Source organism: Perissodus microlepis, chromosome 7 (assembly GCF_051167445.1).
Source record: "Perissodus microlepis isolate ML-2025 ecotype Zambia chromosome 7, ASM5116744v1, whole genome shotgun sequence".
In the NCBI taxonomy this organism is placed as follows: domain Eukaryota; kingdom Metazoa; phylum Chordata; class Actinopteri; order Cichliformes; family Cichlidae; genus Perissodus; species Perissodus microlepis.
This window is the reverse complement of record NC_140467.1, coordinates 47,196,297-47,202,296: the sequence shown is the minus strand read 5'-3', so window position 1 is coordinate 47,202,296 and position 6,000 is coordinate 47,196,297.

Below are 6,000 nucleotides of genomic sequence, written 5' to 3'. Positions count from 1 at the left end.
TGGCACATTTTTACACTAGCCCCACGGGATTTCTGTCTACTCCAAGGCTTAAAACAGGGATCCTTTCACTTGTTAAGCAAATGTGTAAAACTGCTACATCATCTAAAAGAAGGAATGAAAGAAAGAAAACAACCCTTATATCCTATCAAAAACTTCTGTCTGACTTAGAAAATGAAATAAAGCCTGATAACTTTCCAAGGTACCAACAAATGATGGTATGGTACAGTTTAATGGCTCAAAGTAGCAAAGCTGAAGCCTAGAGACATTTATTGACTTCAGCTGCTGTGTCTAGACACCTGTCAATCAAAGCAGCCATGAACCAAACTCCATTATCCAAAAGCCCACCCCATTCCAGCTCTCCATAGACATTCTTTATTTTTTGTTTTTTTCGTACCAGGCTGTAAACATACTTTTTAGTGCAGTAAAAAGTAAAGCTGACACGGGACTTTTTATTGACTGACTCACTTTTGTGGAGCCAGCCTCAGGTGACTGGTTGGTGTATAGGTGTGATTGGTTGTGCAATCTTCTCAGCAGCTGTAGTTTGCAGGACTTCATGCAATGCCATGATTAAGCCCCTTGAATCTCTGTTTTCAGTGATTTGTTTTGGTCACAGTCAGTTTGAATTTGATCATGTGAAAAACGGTCTTGGTTGCAGGTGGAGACAAGACTGACTTGTTCTTGGCTTCTGCTACAATGAAATGCTTTGCCTAGGATGTCTGAAAAGTGGGCTAATTCTCACATTTTTATCCGCATAAATGAAACCAACTGATTAATAAGCACTAAAAATACTCTGAACACCAATCACACTGTGAAAAAAAATGTCTGTGGAAATCTCTGCTAGACTTTGTTGACAGTGAAAGTTTAGTATCTTTGACCTAATTTCACTGGGCCAGAGCACGCAGCTGACTTCAAAAGTGCGAGAGCCAGTGTATGCTGGAGTTTCTATATGAGGGGTGTGTCTGCTGTACTTAGAAATGAATGTGATAAGAGAGACAGAAACCTGCCAAACTGTTGTAGATGTTTAATTTGTTAGAGAGGCAGTAAAAACCTCTTTCATAAACAACACCTTAAATGACTGTGCCTGTTTATTTCCGGTGGACATTAGACCTTTGATGAAATGTAACTACAAGCCTATCTTGATTCACTCTCCACCATGACTGCTATCAGCTCCATCTGTTCTCTGGTATTTCTGCCAGCTATAGGGGCTCCAACAGCTGTGCTGTAACTCCCAAACACCGGATGCCACTTAAATCAGCATTGGAAGCAAGCTTGGGGAGTTGTCCAGGAAGAGTTGCTGGGCTTTGGATCCTCCCACTTTTCCAACCAGTTTGTGTTCAACTGCTGTAGGTCCTAATAATGCCAGTGGAGGTCAGCAGAGCACAACCACATTTAAATTAATAATCATAATTCAGTAAGTCATATGTTCACAGACCTCTGCATACTCAGCAAGAGACTTAAAATTGAAGGTGCAATGATGTGACTATTCTAAATGTGTGCATACACACACTTTGTAAGGGCTGCAGTAGAAAAGTATGTGATCTGGAAGGCAGTTCTAAATATTTACATTAGATACATGATTTTTACAGTACTAGGCCTGTATGTCCTTAACTTTATTCCAGTTTAACGCTGGTTCATATTTGATCTGCTATATTTGAGAAGAAAACTACTACTGTTTTTCACCAGTGATACTTAACATAGAGCCAGTAGGTAAATCAGAACTTTGAATTCTTTTAAATTCAATTCTTCTTCTTTCAGCTGTTCCCTTTAGTGGTCGCCACGGCAGCTCATCTGCTTTCATCTCACTGTGTACCTAGCCTCCTCCTCTGTCACGCCAACCCTCCACATGTCATCCTTCGCCACATCCATAATTCTTCTCCGAGTTATTCTTTTTTTCCTCCTACCTGGTAGCTCCATATTCAACACATACACATATATAATTATACATTATATATAATAATTATAATTTTCGGTCATTTAATTTTATATCTGTTACTTACTTTGGTGTCGCATGGCTTTGGGAGGGGTCTTTATCAATAGAAAAACATTGAAACTTATCAAAATACAGTTGAAAGTCAAAAATTTATGCCCTCCTTCCCACTTTCCAAAGCCATCCAGTGGCCTGGGTTGTGGAGTCTTTGCCTGGCTGATTCTGGCCTGCTGACCTTATGTTTGAAACACCTGATTTAGGCATAGACTGGTACAGGTGTCATTCTCTAAGTTACTTTTTCTAGCTGTTGTGTGAAGATATTTTCTAAAACAAGTTGAAATCTAATGAGAAGGCAGGCAGTTGTGATTGTAACAGTAAAGATTTTCCCTCTCACACAGCTTTTATTTGTATTTTATCCTCAGTGCCGTGGAGGTTCCTAGTGTGTCCTATACATTGGTTTACATTGGTTTCCTCATTTCACCCCTTTGATCCTGTGTGTCTTATCCAACGAAACTGCTGCTTGAACTGGTTAACTTACTGCTAGAATTGATAAGCCATATGTAAATTATTAATCAGCCATTCCAGTTTTATCTGAGGCCCCACGCTGCTAACAAATAAAAAAAAACAAGAAAATGTGGGTGCTGCAGGATCAAGATTTTTTTATTAGTCCTTTATTTATCCAGGTAAAAAAATATCATTGAGATTAAAAATCTCATTTCCAAGAGAGACCTGGCATCAAGAACTTGATGCCAGAACACTGTGACTTGGCCTACGTGCCTCAAGTAGTCAGTTACTCACTGGCAATAACATTAAAGCACACACACAAAAAAATAGCAAAATGTTTTCGAACCAAATCTCAGAAAACTACATTGTTTTATTAAGTGCTTACGGCATGACACTCACATATTCTCCACATTCCTGATGCACCGACTGTCTCTTTTGAGATTTTCTACACCATTACGCTCTTGCTCAAAGTTTCTCTTGCCTTCTTTCTCCTGAGGCTCTTGAGAGTTTACAGCCTTCCCTTGAGCATGTATTGTTCTCAAAAACAGGCCAATAGAATCTGTATAACAGAAAGTCTGTATAATGGTCTTTGTTATTCCTCTTGCTATCATTTGATAGAGCTGTATTGATTTATATATCCACATTAGTGTTGGCTCAAGGGCACCGTGTAAAGTAAACACTGTGTAACAATGTGATGTAGTTTCCATGTATTAAATGTTTTTTTTTTTTTTTTCTTGCCTTGAGCCGACAGATTGTTGTGTGATTTGGCAAATGGAGACCTTTCCTGACCTTTCTCTTAAATGTAACAGCCAAAGGGACGATTTATACCTGGACTGGACTTTCTGTAAAAACCAAAGAATGTGAAGGTTACGTTCACTATCAAGGCCTTGACTTAATGTCTTATTTATGTTCACTTACAGTCCCAATGGTGTGAAGACTGTAATTAAAGTGTTATGGTCCTGGGTCGTTCACCCAGCGTTTTGTGTTTCATTTTGGTTTCATCTTGTGTTTGGTGTTTATTCTGAATTTGTATTAGTTCTTTGGGTTTGGTTGTCGTGTTTATTATCCCTACCTGCGTCTTCCCTCTGTGCTCCGTTTGGGTCCCTGCGTTTGGTGTTGTAAAACAGTCTGTGTGTTTCCGGTTTTACTTTGTAGGTCTGCTTCTCATTATGTCCATTAGTGTCAGCTGTGTCAACCCCTGTGTGTCATCTCCTCATTACCTGGTGTGTATTTATAGTGTGTGTTGGCTTCTGCTCGTCGTCGGATTGTCTGTGTTTATTCTCTAGGGTCCTCTGCAGCTCTCTCTGTCTAGCCGTCCTCATCTGCCACCTCTGAGTTTCTCCCGCTGACCTTATGTCCCAGGTTTGTTTGTTAGTTTCACCCAGTTTAGGTTTATGTTCAGTTCTGCCCTCACCTCTGTTATTTTCACTGTAAATAAACTTCCCCTCGCATCTCCACCGCCGTCTGCATTTTGGGTCCTCATTTATTCTACCACACGACTGCTGCCCCAGCCGCGACATAAAGTTAGCTTAAAAATGTAGAGCACTAATGTCAAGCAGTCCTAGCGCTCCTAAACTCCACATGAGGTTAAGAACTAAAAGCTGATTTGTCTTCAGATTTTGTTTTCTTGGAATAAGAGATTAAACTTGGGTTGCATTGGGTTTTCTGCATTAGCAGCGGGTAAGTTGCTGTTAGATCACATTAAAACCAATTTTATCAGGTGGTGCCCATCAAGCTAAATGGGAATGTGTCCAACAATGGAAAATGCTGGCAGTGAATTTGATTCATGGAACGATCTTAGTTTGGTTAATTCAAATCTTACCTTTATGAAAAAAAAGTTAAACAAATAAAGAAAACAGGAATAAACCCTAAATCAGATTAGCAATCTGCAGGTGTTTTCACACCAAGAACAAACAAGTAAATGCAGGAAGAAGTTGCTGTGTTCTGGCATACTGGATTACAATTTACATTAATTTTATGGCTGACTGTTTGTGTACGCTGCACATCTGTGGCAACCTGCTACATCCCAGAATGCAAAGCATACCTAGCAATGGGAAGGCATTTAGTCTTTTGGAATTGGACTGAGGCCACCTTCTCTAAAGGTCTTCTTGGCCCTGTGGTTTTGGTGCACGCTTAAGTCCAATTACCGTCTTCACACCTGCCCACGTGAACCACACCAAGGTGGAAGACAAACCAGAGGTAGATTTAAATGAACCAGATAGTTACTACTACTAATGTGACACAGCCGTCGGTCCGTGAACTCCTATTATTAAACCTTAAGATGAACATTTTTTCATTACCGTCTTGATGCTTTAAAAACAGACATGGTGGAGCGAGGGATCTGCAGAAACCATATGCTCATTGGTTAATAACTTGTCAGTTAAGAGTCAGTGAGCATATCACTGACAATTAGGGTGATCAAAATATACAAAATGGATAATTTCTTAATCAGTATGACCAAAAATGAGTCACTGAAGCCATGAATTTGTGAGAGAATTCTGTTGCTATTGCCCCCTGGTGGCCTTTAAAAAGAATTCAGGCTTACAGGCACTTCTGCATTAGCTTCTCTTTTGAGACGCTGAAGCTACGCCCATCTTTTATATACAGTCTTGGTATTGAAACGCAAACTTGCTGGTAGAAACTTCTCAAGTATATATAGATTTTTTCTCAGCTGCTTTGTTTGATGAAGTTCGCCAAATAATATACTAAACATTTGGATACTTAGGCATTTATTAATGCTCTTTCTGCTGTGCCTGGATTGTGTCCAGTGCTATGTAATTTATTTATTTATTTTCATCTGTGGTGAGATGAAATAAAACTATTTTCACCTCACATGCAAATATACAATAAGTGCTCTTTTTCTTTGCAAACTAGAATGTAAAAATAAATAAATACATAGTAAATCTGAAGAGTACTCACTCCGATGCACAATAGCAGTCACTTCCACTCTGAAACATAATAGTCAGATACAGCAGGAATTCACTGTTAGTGAAAACACGTAGGACGAGACTGTCAGCAGTAAGAAAGAGTCTGCTGCGTTCTGACAAAAGATCTAAAGATTCTTTACCACTGTGGATTACACAACGGAGGAAACGTGGCATGCAAGTGACACTGGCTTGTTCATTCCTAGAAAAAATTCATTTCGAAAGATTTTTGTGCAACTTTCTGAAGGTTAATTTTTGTTTTCTTTGAAGCTTAGATGAGCTGATGTGGGAACTTCAAACATGTTGTAAAAAATGAGACAAAATTGAGACTGCAAGGTGAACTCATAGAAGATCCTTTTTTCCATTTGTCTTTTGGAGTAATAGCTCACATTTTGAGTAATCTATTTTGTAGAAACGGGTACAGAATTGGTTGTTTATCCCCTCAGTGGCTACTTTTTGATGAACGGGAAAAGAAGAGGTGAATTTGATACACAAGTTGATCCAAAAAACTGGCAATTATATCGTAACTACTCTTTTTCTCGTTCAGCTGCATGTTGAACAGCTGTGAGGACCACTCTGGCGGCTCTTAATGTAGTGCAGGAATAATAGCAGGTTCCAGTGATATTTAAAGTTTATGTTGCCAAG